The sequence below is a fragment of the Globicephala melas genome, chromosome 19, assembly GCF_963455315.2.
Source record: "Globicephala melas chromosome 19, mGloMel1.2, whole genome shotgun sequence".
In the NCBI taxonomy this organism is placed as follows: Eukaryota; Metazoa; Chordata; class Mammalia; order Artiodactyla; family Delphinidae; genus Globicephala; species Globicephala melas.
Window position 1 is genome coordinate 34,105,755 of NC_083332.1, and position 23,551 is coordinate 34,129,305.

At 47.7% G+C, this 23,551-nt stretch overlaps 1 long non-coding RNA gene across 2 annotated transcripts in view; it reads left to right on the forward strand.

Annotated features, from left to right (window-relative positions):
- Window positions 1–19,908, forward strand: part of LOC115847808 (uncharacterized) — a 92,369-nt gene extending 72,461 nt beyond the window's left edge. For both annotated transcript variants that reach the window (XR_009560036.1, XR_009560035.2), the window contains exons 6-8: window positions 4,299–4,440; window positions 7,584–7,714; window positions 18,442–19,908. This is a non-coding gene — a long non-coding RNA (uncharacterized lncRNA). The remainder of the gene's footprint in view (window positions 1–4,298; window positions 4,441–7,583; window positions 7,715–18,441) is intronic.
- Window positions 19,909–23,551: the final 3,643 nt, after the last annotated feature.

A 23,551-nucleotide genomic window follows, 5' to 3' on the forward strand; every position in this document is an offset into this window, starting at 1 on the left:
GGTTTATAAACCGTTTATAAAATGGCATCATTCTCTTTGTAGCCTCTTACAATGTGTTTTTTTTTTTTTGCTTTTTTGGCTCAGCGTTTTATGATTTTAACTGCTTTATATTATTGTGACTACTTTGCAATTTATCCAGTGGATGGGCATGTAGGTGTTTCTTTCCACTTTTTCATTGTTATAAGCACTGCTGCCGTGAATATCCACATATAGTGTTTCTGTGTGTGACATGTGCCAGGGTTTCTGTAGGGGGTATACCTAGGAGTACACTTGCTGGATTGAAGGGGACATGCTTGTTCTGCTTTACTAGATCTTTCCAAATTGCTCACCACAGGGGTTTACACTCCCATGACCAATGTACTCAGGTGCCCAGTTCTCCACGGCCTTGTTAATACTTGGTACCGCCAGCCTTCATTTTCGCTGGTGTGACAGATGTGAAGCGGCATGTCCTTGGCTGTTGATTTGCATTTCCCTAATTACTACCAAGGTTGAGCTACTATCATAAGACTTTTGGTCCCTCACGTCTTCTCTACGTGGTCCACTCTTCTTCCTAAAATGCTGCATTCCTCCATCGTTCGGTAGGACGTAGCGCTAAGCAGTCCCACTTTGGCATCAGTCTGTGTATTATTTTCTCAGACATGTGGCAAGTCTCTGTCTTCCCACATTGCTGGTTTTTAATAATTCCCCTGTTGGAGGCTCAAAGTGACCTTGGTTGATAAAGATGAACATCCGGTGTAAACCCAGGAAAACCACTCAAGGTGTCGGGGGGCAGGAGGTGAGAGTCGAGGGGGCTGCATCTTCAGCCTTAAGTCCTCCGCAAGTCCACTGGGGCCCGGTCGGCAAAGCTCATTTCAGGCTGCTGCACTTTATCCCCTTTGTTTAGAAACCCTTCCTTCAGGTTGAAATTGATTCCTAGCAAGGCGTTGTGGATTTGCTCTGTAATGTTTCTGGAGAATTCTTGAAAAAGAAGGAGGGAAACAGAAGAATTCCTGGAATTAACATAATTCTAGAGTGCCAGAGCTGTAAGGGCAATAATGTGGTGCAGACCTTGTCTCAGTGCCAACCCCATTTACAGATCGGGAGCCTGAGGCCCCAGAGGGGAAGTGTCCCGGCCACCAGTCCATCCACAGTGCGTGCGAATCATCTGGGCCATGTGATGAATTGAGGAAGGAAACTTCCCAGGGCCTTCGAAACCTCTTAGGTGACTGTGGAGTGAGGCCATTCGCAGAACCACCTGCTTGGGTTAAGCAACCGGCGAGGGCCTCACACGGTGCCACCTGCCTTACCCAAGGGTACAAAGAAGAATTGTGTAATTGGGGAGCTGAGACACCGGAGGAGAAACCATTGGTGAGCATCATAGACGTGTGTGCTCAGATGGTGAAATAAATGCGGCTGCCTCTGTGCCCATCTCTCCCTCTGCCTCTTCTGCTTGCCTTTCTTCTTTCTCCTCCTCTTTCCTCCTTTTCTCTCATTCCCCCTTTACCTTTGCACATCTCACTTTTTCTCTTGTTTCTTCTTTTCTCTCTCCTGGGGCAAGAAGCCCAGCCCGGGAGTCAGGGCAACTGAGTCCTGTAAACTCACTCACTGGGATTGCTCACTCACAAGTTCACTTCCCTGCCCTGGGCCACAGTTTCCCCGAAACAGCGACGAGGTGTCAGAGCTGGTGGTCTGTTCTGGGTGCAGGTAAAGAGACAGCTGTTTAGAAGATGCCTGTCTCTAAGATTTCTAAAGGAGTAACCCCTCAGCCAGCACCAAAGCAGTCTGTAAATGTCTACAGCATTGGGATCAAAGCCACATTTAGGAGAAACTTCCCTAATTGTTAATTGTCCTCAGGCACTTTTAGCTGTGCTTTTCTTCCAAAGATGTGGGAGCCAATTCAGCAGCCCAGGCCCTGCAGCCCCTGCAGTGTGTTCTGGGCTCGCCAGATCAATGTTTTCTCCAGTTCCAAAATCCTTGGGGTCTGGGGACTTCTGTTTGAACAGGCCCCTTAGATAGAGGAACCAAGGCTCAACCCACAGAGCCCCCCCCACACACCTGGCAGGGATTTCACTAACAACTCAGAACCATAGTGCACTAGTTATTGAATTTGTTGGTTTCTCCAGGATAAATACATAGTTCTCTGAAAATAATCGGCTCATCCCCAATTAATGTTAGGGAGAAAAAACAAGGACAACAGTTTGAGGGCTGTATAGAGGAGAATAGTTATCCAGGGCAGTCATTTCCTGCACTGTAAGGGGTTGATGACAGAGCTTGTTACCTCCTCTCAGCACCTGTGGGGTTACTGCTGTCTTTGTGAAGTTTGGATCTGGGAAACCCAGCGTGAGAACCGGGAGGCATGGCCATGACAATCCAGCTGGGCAGGAGCGCCTAGGTGTGCTTGAATTCCTGGGCCAGATGCGGGTCTGAGTGAGCCTTAGATGGACATAGACTTACGCTGCCACTGCTCTAATTCCGTCTCCCTCTTTCTCTGTATGGCCTTGGACAAGCCGTTTGGTCTCAGTTTCCCTGCTAATACAATGGGGATAATAACACACTTTTCTAAGGGTGCCTCTTAAGAATAATTGGCCAGTCTTTGCCGGGCACTTTGAAGAAAATTGCTGTGAAGATGTTCTGCTGGCCCTGGAATTTTCCTTGGTGCAAATATCAAACAGACGAGGATGATTCTGGCACTCCCAGCGGAACCATTTTCCCTGGTTCAGTTGGAAGAGAGCAAGATGGGGAGGGGCTGGGATCACAGCCTGGGCCTGCCTGGAATATTAAAGGCACAACCCTGCCTTTGATGCCTGCCTGCAACGCTTGTTAATTTTAATAGGAAGCCAGCAGAGGCAGGAAGGTTCTGCTTGGCAGAAGAAAAGAGGTCAAGACTGAAGAGGATTAGTGCCAATTCAACTTGCATCTTGTTTGGCTTTGAAGTCCTTGGCCCCAGCGCTGGAGTGACAGGACAACTCCTAGATGTCAGCAGGGTGGAAGGCAGGGGGCTGGGGAAAGTGTGGACCTGAGGCCCCTCAGGCCCCAGCTCAGCCTGGAGCAGACGGCCCCTGTCTCAATTGGGGAATCACCGCAGGATCTCCCAAGCTGGTGGTTTTCTGGGGAAACCTCAAATAGGGGTCTCAAACTGAAGTGACTTTGGGAGCTAGGTAGTTAATGCATGAGAGCAAAGTCAACTGATTCTAGTAATAGACAGTTCTGGGGGCTGTGGCTAAGTGTCTAAGCTCCAGTTGAATATTGGGATTTGGGAATGAGGGTCAAATTTTGCCATCTGTTCTAATTTTTTAGGAGAAATGGAAAACTGGATTTTGTGTACCTTGTGAAATATCGCAATTTTTAAACAGGAATCAAAGTTGTTTGTTTATTGTTTTAAAATACTCTCCTCATCATTTGTGTACAAACACATCCATAGGCCAGAGCAGCCCATAGGCCTATTTTGTGACCTCTGTCTCAGAATTCTAAAGCTTCAGGAGTGTAGAGTCCCTTAAAATTCACTAAGACTTTTGGTTACTATTTTCTAGAGACTTCAGACCAGTCCCTGGTTGAGGGTATCAGAATTATCCAGAGAAAGCTTTTTTTAAAAAAACAAATATTTAGGGATTCTGATTCAGTGGGCTTGGAGTGGGGTCTGGGGAGGGTCTATTTTTTTTTTTTAACTCCTCAGATGTTCTGGTGTGCAGCCAGGTTTGGGAAATGGTGACCTCATCAGTTCTTAGTGTTTTTAAATTTTTTTAAGTCATGAACACTTTTGAGAAGCTGAAGAAAGTTATCAACACTTTCCCTAGGGAAAAAAAGATGCTCACCCAGAAAAAATTTTGCATACAATGTCAGGGAGTCTGAATACCTTCCCTCTGAAGGCCATCCAAGACCACCCGTTAAAGAACCTTGTCAGTACTTGATGCTGGAATCCCATCTACAAGTGCCATGAAAATAGCCTCTGGGGTCTCCCTTGTACTCCTCCAGTGACAGGGAGCTCATTACCTTTGGAGAAGTTCTATCCCCTTTTGGGGGGGAGCATTAGTCTTCAGTAAAGTCCTTTTTGTGGTGAGCAGAAACTGGCTGTCTCTTCTCAAAGCAGCCTTCTCCAGCGCCCCTAGCTTTCACCTGCAAGTCCCACATTCGTCCTCTGGCTCATCTTTCTGGTTTTACTGGGGTTTAGAGGGGAGAGCTGCCGCAGGAGGCCAGGAGAAGCTGAAGGGTGGCCCAGGATGAGGAGCTCTTCCGCTTGGGATTTGAGACTTCAGGAGCAGATTATTGACCAGATCCTGGTGATTCCTGTTCCTGACACTTCATCCCTTTGTCCTTTTTAGAGACCCCTCTCCGTGAATCCAGCACGAAATGTCAAACCTACTTCATCATCACAATCCTCTCCCTGAAGCTTTCCCTGTGGCTCTCTCTGTTGGAGTGGCTGACGCCCAAGCTTGGGAGATGAACTTTTTCCACATGAGTCAGGTACAGCTTGGAGATACCAGAAGCATCAAATATGTGATCACTTGAATCCCTTTCGCCCAGTACTCTTGCTTTGATCAGGGTCTAGTGGGCACTTGCAGGAGAGGAATGATGCTGTGACATTCATGCCATCCCATTCATTCAACATTGGCCAAACATCGACCACACGGTTGTAAGAGGGCCTCCAACCTAGCCTCAGATCTGTCACCTATTGACAGATTTGAAGCAATTTGAAGCCTTCTTAAACCTGTTTTTATTCTTGGCCCATCCTACCTCTGCCTTGGGGTAGGAAACATCATAAGGTCCTTCTGAGCAAAATAGGTTGGGGTGTGTGTGTGGCTTTTCTTTGCCTTAAACTCTTTTAAACTTCAAGGTGGAACCTCTCCTTCTTCTAACAGTTGAGGTTGGGTGTCCATCATCCCTCCCTTTGCATCCAGTTGGGATTTTATAGATTTAATTTAAGTCTCGTTTTCTCTATCTGGAAGAAGCCTCGTTTTGAAGCTCTGTCATCTCGTCATCCCTTTGATCACTTTCGTCCTCTGTACTTGCCTGACAAATGTACCCGGGTTTGAATGCAAATGCCCCTAAGTGCTTTCACTCACCTTCCATCCCAGAGCTTCTGGAAAAAGGGAACACATGGGCCTGCGCAACATGGGCTTGAGTGAATCCCACAGGGAGGCTGGAAAAATGCTATCCTCTTACTAACCCTGCCGGAAGACAGGGAGGATTGGCCCCTTGTCATTGAACGGATGCTCATGGAGCTGGCAGAGTCCCACTCATGCATTCCAGCATTCGTTCATGCATTCATACCACAAATATTTACCAAATTCATAAGATGGGCCAGGTTCTGGGCTGCATGCTGCAAATGCAGCAATCAATAACACCAAGCAATCCTTGCCCTCCTTGGGTTTCTATTTTAGTAGGGGCGACAGAGACAAATAAATAAGCACACACATGAATAATTATAAGTTGTCATATGTGATATGAGAGATAATCACAGCTCCATTAAGGGGAACCCAATTCAGACAGAGGAGGTAACCTTCAGCTGAGACTGGTGGAGGGAAGTGTGTTCCAGGCAGAGAGAACAGGTTATGCAAAGACCCTGTGACTGAAAAGAGCTTGACTTTTTTGAGAAAACCAGAGAAGGCCAGTGTAGCTAGCAGGTAGTGACTAAAGGGGAGGAGATACTTCAAGAACTGTGATTCGAATGCCTACAGGGTTCAGCAGGTTTCATGATTGAGAGAAGTGAGCCAGATGGGAGACAAGACGGAGCAGTGGGGACTGTGGCAAATTGGTGAACACACCCCCCTGTGTAAAGGAGGCAGTCACTGCTCAGCTCTAGCCAGCCTTGCACATGTGAAAATGGAATCCTGGCCAGTATTGCAAGACCTTTTGATTTTTCAAGAGAACTCTCAGATCTAGATTTTTATTAAAAAATCTTTTATCTTTAAAAAACATTGAGGGGACTTCCCTGATGGTCCAGTGGTTAAGACTCTGTGCTCCCAATGCAGGGGGCCTGGGTTGGATCCCTGGTCAGGGAATTAGATCCTGCATGCATGCTGCAAGGAAGAGCCTGCATGCTGCAACTAAAGATCCCGCACGGGACTTCCCTGGTGGTCCAAGAATCCTCCTTGCAATGCAGGGGACGCGGGTTCGATTCCTGGTCAGGGAACTAACATGCCCCGGGGCAACTAAGCCCGTGCACCACAAATACTGAGCTCACCCGCCTCAACTAGAGCCTGTGTGCTGCAAAACACAGAGCCCATGCACCCTGGAGCCTGCGTGCCACAACTAGAGAAGAGAAAACCCACACGCCTAGAGAGATGCCCGCGCGCCACAATGAAAGATCCCACATGCCTCAGTGAAGATGCCGCCTGCCGCAACTAAGACCCAACACAGCCAAAAATAAATAAGATAAATAAATCTTAAAAGAAAAAAAAGATCCCCCACGTGGCAATGAAGATCCCACGTCCCTCAAAGACCCAACGCAGCCAAATAAATAAATAAATAATTATTTTTAAAAAAGTAAAAATCACTGAGATCTTCACAACACGTTTGAGGGCCGAATGTGACCTGCCTGAGTGCTGCCTCTCGGCGGCCCCTGAGCTAAGTAAAGCCACAGTAGCGAATTAAGGAATTGTAGAGTGCGGGGTGTCTCCTCACCCAGGGAAGCAAACTGAGGCCCCTAGTAGTCTCTGCTTCCGGTTCTTGCTCCACCCAGTGGTTTCCTGAGGAATGAGCCACCTTTTAGGCTGATTTCCTTTTTGGCTCCAGGCAAGCTTTGAACTGTGAGGCTCAGTTTTTCTAATTTGCAAATGGGAGGATTGAGGCCAAGTTTGGTGGCTCCCTGGGGCTCTAATGTGTGGGGTAATTAGGGTTTGAAAATGACTTTGAAGCTTCCAAGGGTGAAATACCCACCAAAGTTCAGAATGGGACTGTTCCTTAACGTGCCACCAAGTTGTGTATCCACCCGCCCCATCTCCAGGCCTTCCCCAGATAGCAATGCTGTGGGATTCCAGGGAACCCCCAGTACCTCCCTGTCTTCCCCACCAGCCTGTCCTTTCCTTCCCTCCCTTCCGTTCCCTTTCTGTCCTTGCCCAGAGACTCAGTGGGTCCAGTCACAGGGAGTCACAGTGTCGGCTCTAGGAATGCAGCCTCGCGGAACTTGCAGCCCAGCAAGGAAAACGGAGAGTCAGAAATGACGTATGCAGTGCACGTTACAAGATGGAAATTGCAGGGGGTCTAAGGAGCCAATAATCCACTCTGGGTTTCAGGAACCCCACCCCTGATCCCAAATGAGTGATGCTTCAGTTGAAAGCTGAGTGTTGAACAAGGGTTAGCCAGAGTGGAGACAAGAGTGGGGCAATATTCCAGGTCGAGGGAGCTTCCAGGATCAGGAGGCTGGAGGAGGGGTGAGGGTGCTCTAAATTTTCCTAGACCTGAATTGAGGCCCACACTTCTGGGACCTCAAAGCCCAAGGCCAAGTGGTGGATTGGTGGTTAGGAGGGTACAGGGTCCAGCTTACATGGGTCTTAGGAGGCAGGGCAAGGATTTTTTTTTTTTTTTTTACCTTGAGAATAATAGGGTTATAAGAAGTTGATGAGTTTCAGCCCCCCAAAAAATAGGATTTGATTGTATCGTTCCAGAACTCAGTGGTTACTCCCTTGGTCTCATCTCCTTCGAGGAAAGCCTGGCCAATGAATACCTCTTCTGTGATCTCCAAACACCCTTTCTGCATCTTTTCTTCGAACCAAGACACCAGCATCTCACCTGCTAAGTAGGTACTATATTGTAGATGCATATGGGGATGAAAACACACTTGCTCAGAGAGGTCATCCGCCAAGGTCATCCAGCCAGGAAGGGGCAGAGCAAGGATTTGAACCCCTGTCTATCTGTTCGGAACCCCGGGCTTTGTCCACCATGTGTGCATGGTCAAGATAATGACTGACACCTGGAAATAACCACCCTCAGCCACGTCCCCAGGTAGAAAAAGCCCTGGTCTGTGGAACTCTCCTTGCAAATGCTGGAGGGAAAACAATCCCCCTCTAAAATCAACATCTGCACAGAGCTGGGTTGGGTGGGAGCTCGAGGAGCAGAAGCTCTGTTTGCATATTAAGGAGGCAAAGATGCCAGTGGCTCATTAATGATGACCTGGCCTCCAGGGTTCTTAGGATGCCAGCTTCTGTCCAAGTCTTTTCTCTTTCAGAGAATACTGAGCTGGTTCCTGGAATTGATGCAGCACAAAAGGGCAATTCAGGGCCTCCTTTGAATGCAGTGTTCTGTTCCCACCACAGCTTTCTAAAGACGTGGGGAGAAAATAGAAACCCAGAAGGACTAAGAAGTTCTGTTTCTTGGGGTAAGCGGCAGGAGTGCTGCAGAGTCCGAGGACAGGCCTGCCAGTGGGACAGGCACCTGCAGCCTGCTGGTTGGAGAGCTGGGGGCTGCCCTCGGCCTGGGCTGAGTCACCTTCCTGGTACCCGTGGTAAATTATCACCCTTGGTTTACAGCTAGAAAACCCAAAAGGAGACTTGAGTCATTGAGCATGACTGTGATCTGGACGTACCAGAAGATATGGGTTCTCTTCTTTTCAGTCCTCTGAGGGGTCCAAAGAGGGCTCAGCCTGGGTTTCCCTGGGGGAGGGCTGGATCTGTGTGAGAAAACTTAGACCATTCGTACAAATATAGAAAAAATAATACAAATGGCTCTTGGAGCAAATGCTAAGATACTCATCTACACTTATACTAATAGAAATGCAAATTCAAACTACAACCAGATAACATTTTTTTAAAAAAAAAACTATCTGATTGGCAGGGATCCCAAAATGTGAAGTATGCTGTGTGGGAGGGCAGTGAGGAAACAGGTGTGCTCTGTCATGGATGGTGACATGCAAACTGCAGGATAATCATAATAGCTCCCCAAATTTAAAAAGCACATGCATGTCTAGGTGCTTGGGATATATCAGTGAACAAAACTGATGAATATTCCATCTCTCAGGGAATTTACATTCTCAGGGAAAAGCAGGAGGAAAATAAACATGGGACTTCCCTGGCAGTCCGGTGGTTAAGACCCTGCCCTTCCACTGCAGGGGGCATGGGTTGGATTCCCGGTCAGGGAACTAAGATCCCACGTGCGAATAAACGTAATCAATCAATCGATCCTACAGTTTGTTCGGAGGTAATAACTGCTATGGAGAAAAGGACAAGTAGAGAAGAATAAGAGGGATCAGGAGTTGCTGGGGGCAGGGGACACGTGGCATATACAATAAGGTGGTCAGAGTAGGGTCCTTAGAGAAGGTCCCTCAACAGCCCTGTGCAGTAGTCCCCATTTCACAGATGGTGCAACTGAGCCAGAGGTGAGTTTAGTGACTTGCCTGGAGTCACACTGCCAAGAAAGGGAAGGCAGGAATTCTAACCCGGGCTTGAATCCGTGCATTTCACCACCTCATGATGTAAGAGCTATTAGGAACCTGGAGATGGGGAAACGGAGGCCCAGAGAAATCACAGGGACTTGCTCAAGGTCATGGAGCAAGAGGAGGAGTGGGGTTAGTGAATCCTCTGCTCACCAGGGAGAGTGGTGCTCTAGCCTGGGGTTCCCGAAAGGGAGAGGCTTTAAGATGGTGTGCTGAAAAACGTCGTTGTTTTAGTAGTTTTAATTGACATTAATGCGTATTAGAAAGAAATGCAACGAACACATGGAATTTGTAATTGCACAAGGTTTGTGCTTAGGATGAATAATTAATTAATTAGGTTGCTCCGGGTCTTTTATTTTCAAGATTAAATCAAAGCCTTTATTAAACATCTCTCCTTCAAACCACCTGCATTTAAACCTATACCCCTCTCCCAACTTGCGAACTGCTAGGGCTATGTGTGTGTCATTGTCACCTGGAGGGTCAGATCCAGTTGGGCTGCACAATGCTGAAAAGCCACACCAAGACACACCACGCCGGGCAGACCGCGACGGTTCTGTGCCCCTCAGGATCTAGGCAAAGGTTGGCAGCACTGGCCCTGGAACCAGAGCTCAAGCACAGGAGACCAGGAAGCTGCAGTCTGAGCCTCCTTGTTCCAGACCTAGCCATGCAGAGCGGACAAGCAGCTCTTGGCTACCACTGTGCACCGGGTCTTAGTTGTGGCAGGTGGGCTTCTTAGTTTCGGCTCACCGGCTCCTTAGTCGCGACACGCAGTCTCCTTAGTTGTGACATGTGAACTCTCAGTTGCAGCATGCATGTGGCATCTAGTTCCCTGACCAGGGATCGAACCTGGGCCCCCTGCACTGGGGGCGCGGAGCCTGGATAAGACTTCCTGCGCCACCAAGGAAGTCCCAGGATGAGTAATTTTTAACTGAATCAATGTAATGGAAAGACTAAGTAAATTATAGCACAGGCAGAATGCAGTTATGGCAAAATTTGGGGGGAGTATTCACGGAAGACTGAAGTTTGGACGACTCTGCCTTAGATTGTGGCTACCTCTGGGGCCATAGAAGAAAATTTGGGGAACAGCCTGGAAGCTGAGCCTCCTGGCTCAAGGCTGCTCTGACTAGGAAACCCTACCCTGTTCCTGCATTGTCATCACCGCAGCCTCCCCCCAGACCGTCTCTGCACTGTGGGAACCAGCCCTTCGTTCGGGCAATGTCATCTTCAAATTGCTTTTGGCTTGTTAATTGGCTGTGATTCACACCAAGCTGACTCAAGATCCCACATAGCCCTACAGAGGAGGGCTGATGTCAGTGGCATCGGGAACACCCTACCAGGCTGGTGGCCAGACCCCACCCCAGAGACCAGCCTGGGAGAGGATCCTGGCTTCACCCCCACTGTTTCAAAAATAATATTTATCACCTTGGAAGAAAATCCCCAAACAGTCAGCTCCTCTAAGTATTTATTTATTTAAATTATTTGGCTGCACTGCACGGCATGTGGGATCTTAGTTCCCCCACCAGGGATTGAACCTGTGCCCCCTGCATTGGAATCGCGGAGTCTTAACCACTGGACAGCCAGGGAAGTCCCTTCACCCCTTTAAAGCATCTCTGGGAGCCTCAGGTTTTTTCACCTATGAAATGCGGGTGATAGTAAGGTTGTTGGAAGCACTCAGCGTATCAAGCATCTGGTGTGGGACAGCTGCTCCATAAACATTGCTTCCTTTCATAGCCAGACACCACTTCCTTCATGGGGCATTTCAAGGTTCCTCATCATCCCCCCTCTAACTTCCAGAACATTCCATAGGTTCTTCTCTTTTAACACCGATTAGTTCTCTGTTTTGCATTAGGGTGAACTGTGCCCCTGTTTCAATTAACTCTCTGAGCTTGGGGCTTTCGTCAAAGGCATCATTATATCTCTCTGGGGAGGAAGCCCAGGGCCTGGCGAGAAATTCCATAAATGTTTGAGTGCCTGAGAGGCAGCAGGGCAGCGGGCCGTAGTGAACAAGAACAAGGGCCCTAGAGCCCACTCTGTGGGTGCAGTCCCAGTTCTGTCTTTCATTAGCTATGTGATCTTAGGCAAGTCACTTACCTCTTCATGCCTGGGAGTACTGACCTGAAAGATGGAAATCATTGATAATAGCACCTACATCATAAGGTTGAGGATTAGATAAGTTAATGTGTGTAGGACAGAAGCTGCCACATGTTAGGAGTTTCATAGCTGTTGACTATTATTATACCAGCATCTCATAAAGGACCTTTTTCCTGGTGTGGCCTCCACAAATATTTGTGGGGTTTTTTGTTTGTTTGTTTTTTTGCGGGGGGAAGGTTTTTTTGGCTGCGCTGCGTGGCATGCAGGACCTTAGTTCCCCGGTCAGGGTTTGAACCCAGGCCCTTGGCAGTGAAAGCGTGGAGTCCTAACTACTGGACCATCAGGGAATTCCCCATAAATATTTGTTAAGCTGAACTGAAAAGACTATATCCTCACCTCTCATTATATGCTCAGCAGGTTTCTCAAATTCTCTCATTCCTAATTCATTCTCTGGAGTGAAGACATTGTGCCTTATTAAAACGCAAATGTTGTCCTCTTCAAATGTTATGTGAACACTTTCTGTGTAAAAGGACTTGCACAGGAATACCCTCTGTGGTCTTAAAAGGAAAATGAGGATGCTCTCCAAAGCATATTGTTAAGTGCAAAGAGCAAAATATAAAACCCTGAGTCTAGTATGCTACCATTTATGGAGAAAACAAAAGCTAGGGAGAGGGGTATACATAGGAAGAGAGGACTTAGCTATGTAGTCACAGACCCTCTTCAGGAGCCCCAGGAAATTGGTCTCAGGGAGGTCTCCAGGGAGTGGATTTTGGTGGCGAGGATGGGGGGTGGGAGGGGGACTTCCTTTTATTGTATGACATTTTAAAAAAATATATATATTTTTTATTATGGTAAAATATACATAACATAAATGTTATCATTTTTAGCATACAATTCAGTAGCATTAAGCACATTCACGGTGCTATGTAATTCTCACCACTTTTTAAGAGCTTTTTCATCATTCCAAAGAGAAACTATACCCATTAAACTCTTAACTCCCCGGGACTTCCCTGGTGGTCCAGCAGTTAAGACTCTGTGCTCCCAATGCAGGGGGTCTGAGTTCGATCCCTGGTTGGGGAACTAGATCACACATGCATGCTGCAACTAAGAGTCCGCGTGTAGCAACTAAGAAGCCCGCATGCTGCAACTAAAGATCCCATGTGCCACAACTAAGACCTGGTGCAGCCAAAATAAATAAATAAATAATAAAGAAAATAAAATTAAAAAAATAAAGAGCAAAAGTGTTAATTTAAAAAATAAATAAATAAACACTAACTCCTCATTCTTTCCTCCCCTCCAGCCCCTGGTAACCTTTATTCTATTATACTTTCTTTATGAATCTGTCTATTCTAGTACCTTATGTAAATGGAATCATATAATATTTGTCTTTTTGGGTCTGGCTTATTTCACTTAGCATAATGTCTTCAGGGTTCCTCCATGTTGTAGCATGTTTCGGTACTTCATTCTTTTTTATGGCCGAATAATGTTCAGACGTATATTATCGCATATAGCCATACTTATCACATCTTAGTTATGCATTCATCTATTGGTAGACACTTGGGTTGTTGCCACTTTCGGCTATTGTGAATAATACTGCTATTAAACATGAACGTTCATGTTTAAGTACCTGTTTTCAAACCTTTTGGATATATACCTAGGGGAGGAATTGCTGGATCATATGGTAATTCTATGATTAATTTTTTGAGGAATCGTCAAACTGTTTTCCATAGTGGCTACATCACTTTACATTTCTATCAGCAGTGCACAAGGATTCCAATTTGTCCACGTCTTTCTGCATATACTTTGATAGATTTTAATTTGTTATGATATCAAAGTATTACATATTCAAATCAGAAATAAGCATTTTTAAAAAGACATTGTGCTAAAGAGGTTAGGGTATGCGAGTCAAAGGACAAGACAACAGCAATAAAACCAAAAGCAGCCCTGATATTCAGAAGGACTGCATGACTCAGAATCCAGAGGGTTGAATTTTAGTCTTTGCATTTAATTGGCAGCATTGCTACACCCCTCTTTGGGACTTGGTTTCCTTGGGGGTCAAATAAAAGCGTTGGATTAGGTGCCCCTGAGTTCCCTTCCTGCTCTATGAGCTGAGGATCCCACATAGATAGGTCCCAAGAGAAGTGTGGACAACGCCCCCCGGTAGGTGGATTCTCCATGTGTATCTCCCACCGCCCTTACCCGAGGGCTTCCACTGGCTTAGGCGCTGCAGGAGACTTGGTGGATGGGGCGAGAGCAGTGGGGCTCTTTATTGCTTGGCTCCCTGATGGCATTGCCATCTCTATGAATACAGCTCCTGCCAGGCGCACCCTCAACTGGGCTCCTGAGACGTAGTTTCCTTCCCTTGTGTCTTTAGGCCTAGAGGTGGTGTATTCATTTTCCAGGGCTGCCGTAACAAAGTACCACAAACTGGGGGGCTTAAACAACTGAAACATATTGTCTCATAGTTCTGGAGGCTAGAAGTCTGGGACTGAGGTGTTGGCGGGGTTGGTTCCTTCTGAGGTCTGAGAGAGGCATCTGTTCCCTGCTTCTCTCCTAGTTTCTGGTGGTTTGCTGCCCAGTTTTGGTGCCTCTTGGTTTGTAGAAGCATCATCCTGATCTCTGCCTTCACCTTCACATGGCGTCTCTCTGGATGTGTCTGTGTCCACATTTCCCCCTCTTCCTAGGACACTAGTCATACTGTATTATGATATCCTAATGACCTCTTTTTTTTTTTTTTGCGGTACGCGGGCCTCTCACTGTTGTGGCCTCTACCGTTGTGGAGAACAGGCTCCGGACGCGCAGGCTCAGCGGCCATGGCTCACGGGCCCAGCCGCTCCGCAGCATGTGGGATCTTCCCGGACCGGGGCACAAACCCGCGTCCCCTGCATCGGCAGGCGGACTCTCAACCACTGCGACACCAGGGAAGCCCCTAATGACCTCTTTTAATTTGATGATCTATGCAAAGACCCCAGCTCCAAATAAGGTCACATTCTGAGGCACTGGGGGTTAGAAATCCAACATACCTTTTTTGGTGGGGCAGGGAGGATACAATTCAGCCCATAACAGGTGCCTCCTTTTCCCGTGTTGGTTTCCCAAGTCCTGCCCACACCGTCATTCAGTTTCTCACCATCCCAGCTGAGCATGTCTTCTGTGTCTTGCAGGGACCCATCAAGCCTTAGCACTCTGGTCATTTGCTTTTGTCTGTTTTTCAAAAAAATAGCCCTGATCTTTATTTCCTGGTGTTGCTGTTGGAGAATTTCACGGCTGCCTGACACCCCTGTTCTCTGTGTGGTACTGCTGTCATCACCTTGGCCTTGTCCCTGGGAGCTTGAGGCACGTGGAGGGAAAGGACGTCTGTGTGTGTAGGAGGAGAGGGTTCACAATATGTCACATCTGCTTTAAAGTTCCTCTCAAAGCAGCCTCCTTAAGGAAGAAGTAATGGTTAAGTGTGTCCAGGTAGGTAAAGGAACTAGGAATTTCATCCCCCCCAAACTCCCAGACCCTTGAAGGATCCACCTGGGGGTGTTCAGCATAAAGAAGCCATGGAGGGAAGATGATAAATCTTCAAACACCTGAGGGTCCCACATGGGTATAGTGATGAGGTCAATCTGTCTATTTCTATAGAGAGACGGATACATGACCCAATATAAGTAAGAGATTTCTGAGAAACGTGTTCAAATGTAATGGCTTCCATGTGAGTCATAAGCCCTTCAATCACGGGAAGTATTCAAATAGGGGCTGGATGGTGATTCTTGCCTTAGTTAGAAGCCCGGGCTGGCAATCTCTCTGGCCTCTTCCTACTGGGAAATGCCATGATTGTAAAAATGGAACTTGGAGTTCCCTTCAGCTTGCTCTGCTCCCTGAAGATAGAATGCTCAGATATGGGGTCTTCCCTGGTGGTCCAGTGGTTCAGAATCCACCTGCCAACGCAGGGGACGCGGGTTTGATCCCTGGTCGGGGAACTAGGATCCCACTTGCCGTGGGGCAACTAAGCCTGCGTGCTGCAACTACTAGCCCGCGCACACTCTGGAGCCCGCGCACCACAACTAGAGAGAAGGCTGCGCGCCACAAGGAAAGATCCCACCTGCCGCAGCTAAGACCTGACGCAGCCAAATAAATAAATAAATATTTAAAAAAAGAATGCTCAGATCTGCAAGGCTGCACACTGCTTTCAGCTACAGGAGCTCCTAAGAAGGTAGAAAAACTCAAACTTTCCAGACCAGTTGCCCCAGAGGTTGTCTTCCTGCCCAAATAGGTGGTTATGAAAGCTGAGACAAGCCTTAGCCAGCGTCCAGTGCCCACACCCATGCCCACACCCATGTATGGCTCCAGGAGGCTATAAAGAGCACACTCCTTGGAAACTGTGACAGACTCCAGCTATCAGCTTTGATCTGAACCCTGGGGGTGGTCTGGGCCGCTTCCTCTGCTCCTTGGATTCTGGGCTTCCTGCATCCTGTGTGGCCTCCTCTAATTTCAAAGTAACTTGAAGACTCTTGGGTCTTCGTTGCCCTGGCAGAGCTGACTTGTCACTGTCAGCTCACCTCTGGTCACGCCTCCCCATCAATCAATACCATTTACCACCATGGGCTTGGCAGGTGGAGATGAGAGTGGGAGTAGTTTTTCATCAATCACAACAACAAAAAGATTAAGGAGAGTAGATTAGCAGATTAAAAAAAAAATCACAACTCATGTAAGTTACATAAGGATTTCAAAATCAGGAGCTTATGCTTAAAGCCAGAGAGTATTAGAAGAACATCAACAAAAATTAATCAAAATCTGTTTCTTTGAGCGAATTGTTTGACAAGGCTGTTATAATATTTGAATCCTGCTAGACAAAAATCTTTACTTTCTTTTTTTTTTTTCTTTACTTTCTTAAAGGGTCTTTAAATGTAACTTACTAAGTCTTTGAATAACTGAGAATGTGATGCATTAAAGCATTGCTTTATTGTTGTTTCTCTACAAAATAATAACTCTGGTCCCCATATGTGTGCAAATGGTAATCATTCCCTCATGGCTTCCCTTCTTCGCTTCAGGAGCCTCTGGCTCACCCAGAATCATGAATCGTGCTCAGATAATGCCCAGAATGTCAAGCATGGTCTTGTGGGTGTCATGGCACAAAATAAGAAAAAGGAAGAGGCGTCACTTCTCAATTCCCGGTAATACAAAACCATACAATCTGCTTTGAAATTTTCAGTGGGTTGAAGTTATGTCGGCCGGTCCTACAGAGTGGACCAGGGTCATGAGAGAAAGAGATGGGGGCTCCGGGCAGGCCTCTCTGAGGAGGGAAGCATTGAGCTGAGATCTGATTGACACATGGGAGTCAGGCTTGAAATGCTTTGGGGGCTGAGCATTCCGGGTGGAAGGAACTGTAAGGTGGTTTAGTAAGTCCTGACAAGTGAGTTATTTAAGACGTGAATGTTGACATATTCGTATTGACATCATTCATTCACCAAATATTATCCATCATGTGCCAGGAACTGTTGAAGACACTTGGACGACGTTAGGCTGGAGTATCCTTTGCGGAGGCAGCAAGAACATTGCATGACAGTCCTGGTGTCTTTTGTTCCTGCTGCTCTGCCCTGTCTCCTGGGGTGTGCAGCTCAGCCGCCCCCCGGGAGCTGGCCTGCCTATTCCCCCAAGGGTGGTGAAAGAGGCTTGCCTCCCAGGACTTGGCCTGTAGTTTTCCAGTGATGAACAAATCTCCTGATTCTGGTGTTCAGGATTAGGAAGCCTATTTTCTGGCAAATAGAAGTCACATTCTCCATTATCATTTCTTTTTTTTTTTCTTAATAAATTTATTTATTTATTTTTGGCTGTGTTGGGTCTTCATTGCTGCGCATGGGCTTTCTCTAATTGCGGCGAGTGGGGGCTACTCTTTGTTGTGGAGCATGGGCTCTAGGTGCGCAGGCTTCAGTAGTTGTGGCACGCAGGCTCAGTAGTTGTGGCTCGAGGGCTCTAGAGCTCAGGCTCAGTAGTTGTGGCACTCGGGCTTAGTTGCTCCGCGGCCTGTGGGATACTCCCGGACCAGGGATTGAACCTGTGTCCCCCGCATTGGCAGGCGGATTCTTAACCACTGTGCCACCAGGGAAGTCCCTCCATTATCACTTCTCACAAAGGAAAAAGTAATACACTGACCTCCATCTGCCTGATTTCTCTTTCTTTCTCTTGAGGTGGGGGTCGGGAGGTACTGGGCTCCCCTACCAAAAGTGGGCAAGACACTTGAATTCTAGTGTGGAGAGACAAAAAAAACAAGTAAAGAAATAAATAAAGAAGATCATCTCAGAAAGAGAGAAACACTTTGAAGAAAATAAAGCAGAATGATGTGAGAGTGAGAGAGATGGAGCAAGCGAGGGCTGGGGCACTGGGCAGGTCTCTCTGAGGAGGGGAGCTTTGAGCTGAGATCTGATTGACACATAGGAGCCAGGCTTGACAAGCTCTGGGGGCTGAGCGTTCCAGGCAGAGGGAACTGTAAGTGCAAAAGCCCATGAGGGGGCTTCCCTGGTGGCACAGTGGTTGAGAGTCCGCCTGCCGATGCAGGGGACACGGGTTCGTGCCCCGGTCTGGGAAGATACCACATGCCGCGGAGCGGCTGGGCCCGTGAGCCATGGCCGCTGAGCCTGCGCGTCCGGAGCCTGTGCTCCGCAGCGGGAGAGGCCACAACAGTGAGAGGCCCGCGTACCGCAAAAAAAAAAAAAAAAAAAAAAAAAAAAAGCCCATGAGGTGTGTTGGGATGATTCACAGACGCCAGAGTTCTGTAGGCCAAGTTAAAAGTTTGGATTTTGTTCAACTTTTAATGGGAAGCCGTTGGAGGATTTTATGTAAGGGAGTGACATGATCTTATATTTTGATTTCAAAACGTAAAAAAAAAAATCTACTTCCTAGAGGCATAATTCACATACCATAAAATTACTTATTTTAAGTGGACAGCTGATGAATTTTGATGAAAATGTTCCATTTTAATATGTGTTTCTCACTTAGTCTGACTTTCAGCATCTCTTCCTGAGGTTATTCACAGACTTAAGCTACAAGCATCTGAGCACCATTGTGGACCCCGGCCTCACCTGGGGATGTGGCAAGAGCCCCAAGAAGAAGGCAATGATGCTTCGAGGGATATGGGACCCTGGGCGCTGGGATTTTTGGCCTCTCCAAGACGTTTCAAGTCCTATGGAAGTATCAGAGAACCCCCCATAACAAGAAACCACTGAGACCTTGGACAAGGATATCGGCAGCAACCACAGGAGACTGGGGGTCGGAGACCCCTCCCCCCATTTTCTGGCATCAGTAGGCCTCCCTAGTTCTGATGGGTCTCTGAGGTTGGGGTGTGGTAAAGTGGGTGATGGGGGGGTACCTAACACTGATGGATGGCATTTCCTACCAGTTCAGTGAAATGTGCAGGTTGGGGTGGAATAAGGTGGGGAGTAGAGGAAAATTGGAGTTGAAATTAGTCTGTGCAAACTGTAAAATGGGGATAATAATATTACCTCTCTCATAGAGTTATTATGAGGATTAAGTGAGATAAAAATACAAGTAAATAATTTAGAGTCTGACACATAGTAAGCGTCCAGCAGATGTTAGCTCCTATTATTACTATTTAGCTTTTCCCTGTCTGCTGACCAGAGGTTAGCTGTTCCTGTTTTGTATAAGTGACATGCTGTGAAGTGGCTTTGCATGTGATGAGTCTTCTACTCCTCATTTCACATGTGTGAAATGGGCTGACAGAAGAGACCAACATGAACGGCTTCACCTTCACGGCCCCCAGCAGACGCATCCCAGAGTCACCAGGGAGTCATGTGATGAAAGATTGAAGGATGGAGCGTCCGGGAGGGCTACTTGTGAACCGTTCTCACAGAGCCAGGCTCTGTGCCGTCTGCTCTGCCCAGTGGTCCCCAGCCCCTGCCCCTCCATGGCCTAATGGTCACTCGCTTTAAGTTTGGGGAAACTTAAAGCTGGGGTCCCTTATCGGCAGGTTCTGGGGCAATGGGTGGGGAGAGGCTGTGGATCTCTGAAGTTCACAGACAGTCCCCACCCTCACACTCCTTTATTTTCAAGTTGTGCTTATGTGTTAATTACAAAAGTAAACCAAACTCACTATAAAAACAGCCAACACCACAGTGCGTAAAGGTAAAGGCAAAAATTCTTCTCCAGCTGCTCCCCTGCCCCAGTCCACTTCCCAGACGTCAACCCTGTGACTAGACTAGTGGAGGCCACAGGTCCTGGGGGCCCTCTCACCCCGCTTCTGTCTAGGCCTTTAATCCTGAGTCCTAATGTGTGAGAGCCTCCGTTCTTTACACCTGCACACCCTCTAGTGTGGGTGCTTTGTATAGGCGAGGTGAGGACACAGAGATAGAGGCAGGTGGCAGGCATGGCCCCTGTAAGTCAGGATCTGAATTCTTGGTCTCAACTAGGTCCACCAGACCTTGACTAGTGAGGTCGGCTTTTCTAACCCCAGTGCTGAGAGGATATTTGGAACAAAGCTACCTGCTAAAAAAAAAAAAAAAAGAAGAAAGAAAAGAAAAAAGACACCAACTTTATTACAATAGCAGCCCTAACAAGTCAAAAGCAGCCTTTTCAGCTATAGGTAATGATAATAACCTGATAATAACGACGATAATAACCATTTATGGGGTCCCTTATTAAGTGCCAGGCGTTGCCTCAAGTCGTTTATTTATATTCGTTGGTCTAATTCTCACAGCAACATTCCCCAGAAGTAGTGCTATTAATCTTTCTCTTTTCTAGAAGAGACACTGGTGCTTGGGGTGTTGACTGAAGGAGACAGGACGTGCAGTGGTTAGCGGCTCAGGCTCTGGAGCCCAGACCACCTGGGCGAGCCCTCCTGGTTCTGCCACTTCCCAGCTGTGTGACCTTGGACTGAGGTTATAAAACGGCCCGTGACTCAGTTTCCTCTCTTGTACAATGGGATGATGACAGAATCTCCCTCACAGGGTGGCTGCGAGGATTCAGTGAGTTAGTGTGTCCAGTGCCCGGCACAGAGAAGGCACTCAATACGTGTGGGCGTGAGGACTAAATGATGGGCCCCAGTCTCAACTAGTGATTGACCGAGGAGGAATTTAAAGCCAGGTCTGCAGGTTCTCAAGGCTTGTGGGCTCACCTGCTATGGAATGCTGCCAACCTGGAGCCCACAAGCTCCTCCCCTCCAAGTCTTGGGTTCTCAGGAGCCTCAGATCTCCCTGATGTGAAGATGTGTCCCCTCTGAAAAGCCAGTGATTCCTAATGGGTGGTGAGAGGTAGAGAAGACTGTTAGGCCAGCCTCTCCTGGCCATGGTTGGAAGGCCTCCAAGTCCCTGCCCTGATCAGCGCTTGGCAGGGAGGATAGGGATTCTCTACACTTCTGGGGAATCCATTGCTGTTCCTAATTAGGGTTGTGATGCAAAGACTCAAATACCCCCAATATGGCGAATGATATGACTGCTGGGGGACCCATGAAAGCACAGAGAGGAAGGGAGGCTACCTCCCAAGTGTGGTAGCTGCTGTAAGAGAGACCATCAGACATGACTCCCTGGAGTGGTGCTGTCCAACCTATGAGGTGAGGGTGAGGACATTCCAGGCAGAGGGCTAGTGTGAGCAAAGGCAGAGAGGCTAAGAAAGCAGCTGAGAAGGGACTGGGCTTGAGGCAGGAGGCAGCAAATGCAGAGGCTGCAGCGGCCAGCAGTGGTCAGAACTTGGAGATCTTTGTGTAATCTGTCAAAGGGCTTCAACTTACTTTGGCCGCAAATGGGGAACCAGTGAAGAGTTATGAAGGGAGGAGGTGACTCTGGGAAGGTTTTGTCATCTGTCAAACGGGATAACAGTGGTATCTGCCTCATAGGGAGGATTAAGAGAGATGATCCGTATAAAGTACTCAGAATGGCACCTAGAAAATGCTCATTAAATGTCAGTGATGGCTGCCACTGCTGCTGGTACTGTCCTGTTGGGAAGAGCAAAAGCAAAGTTGCAGGCCCCCAAGGCAGTACACTGAGTGAGCGAGGCTTCACCGGGTGGATGGAGGCCAAGACCAGCCTTACGTGGATATCCAGCAGGCCATGGACTTGTCTGCCTGCTAGAGACTAAAACCCAAGCTCCTTGGTGTGGCTTATAGTCCTGTGTGTTGTGGCCCCTCCTGGCCTCTCTTTCTCACTCGCTAGGCTCCCGCCACCTTGTCTTCTTCCTGATCTTCAAACATGCCCAGCCTGGGCCTTTGCTCTTGCTGTTCCCTCTGTCTGGAATGCCCTTCCCTCATATCTTCTAATGGCTGACACTTTCTTGTCATAAAGCTCTTGGTTCAAATGTCACTTCCTCTGAAAAGCCTTTTCTGAGCCTCAGCACATCAGCCTTATCAGAGAAAGTGATCTTATTTGCTTTCCTGTTCAGTGTCTGTTTCTCCCTGTCCCCTCGATACAGGCTGAATTGTGTACCCCTCCATCCAAATTCATTTGTTGAAGTCCTAACACCCAGTACTCAGAACGCGCCTATCTGGAGTTAGGACCTTTAAAGAGGTGATTACGCTAAAATGAGGCCCTTAGGGCAGGCCCTGATCCAATCAGACTGGTGTCCTTACCAGAAGAGGAAATTTGGACACACAGAGAAGGGTGCATGCACAGAGGGACAACCATGGGACGAGGCAGCAAGCCAAGGAGAGAGGTTTCAGGAGAAATCAATTGTTTCGGCATCTTGATCTTGGACTTCCAGCCTCTACAACTGTGATTGCATAAATTTCTGTGTTTAAGCTACCCAGTTTGTGGTATTTTGTTATGGTGGTGTATTAGCAAATGAATGCACTCTTAGACGTAAATTCCATGAGGGCACAGATTACGTATTCCTTGTATACCGTGGTGTCCCTAACTACTTGAACACTGACTAGCACACAGAGACCTGCAATACATGTTTGTCAGAAAAATGAAGACTGTGAGACGACCTTTATTAGAGATTTATTCCTTATAAGCTGTTCCTGGGAGGGGTGGCCTGTCAGCCTTGTGATCAGCTATTAGCAAAATGGAGTGGATTCAGTGAGCTGATGCCTCCCTGGAGGCAGAGTCTAGGGGCTGAGGGGAGGGGTACCTCACAAAGTTCTAATGGTAAAAGGCAGGAGGACAGACCCAGGGCAATTTCCATTACAGGGCTGGTTGGGTAAGTGCTACAGGACTGTGGGGTCTAGGCAGTGAAGCAGAGACACTGGGGCAGAAAGGAGCTGGGAAAAGTCAGAGGCAGGGCCTATCAGACGGGGTTTATCGGGCTATTGGCTCAGGCCTTACATTCCATCGAGGCCCTCAAATTTAGTCTTTTATAAATTTACTTATTGAATTTATTTATTTTATTTTTGGCTGCATTGGGTCTTCATTGCTGTGTGCGGGCTCTCTCCAGTTGCAGTGAGTGGGGGCCACTCCTTGCTGTGGCGCGCGGGCCTCTCAGTGCGGTGGCCTCTCTTGTTGTGGAGCACAGGCTCCAGGCATGCGGGCTTCAGTAGTTGTGGCACGCGGGCTTCAGTAGTTGTGGCACGTGGGCTTCAGTAGTTGTGGCTTGCAGGCTCTAGAGCACAGGCTCAATAGTTGTGGTGCACGGGCTTAGTTGCTCCGTGGCATGTGGGATCTTCCCGGACCAGGGCTCGAACCTGTGTCTCCTGCATTGGCAGGCGGATTCTTAACCACTGCGCCACCAGGGAAGCCCAAATTTAGTCTTTTGACATTATCTCCAGAAGAGAATACAACTAGTCACAGACCACCCCCAGTACGCTTGAAAAAAGATGCTCATTTGTACGGCTGTAATTACAAAATGCAAATATCAAGAATATTCTAGAACCCATCTTTCAAAACCCACCTACAGCATCTGACACTCCTGGCAACACTGTCTTCACTTGGCTTCCTTCTCAGTCTCCTCTGTTGCTTCCCATTCATCTCGTCCCTCATCCCTAACCGTTTATTTCCAGAAGGCAGCCAGAGCGAGCCCTCGGTACCTTTGCACCTGAATTTCCTCTGCTGGAACCCTCTTCCTCAAAACTGACTCCCTTACTTCTTTCAAGTTCTTGCCTGGACGTGACTTTCTCAGTGAGGTCTCTTACCCACCACCTTATTTAAAACTGCACTACCTCCAAACTTCTATCCCTCTTCCCTCCTTACCACT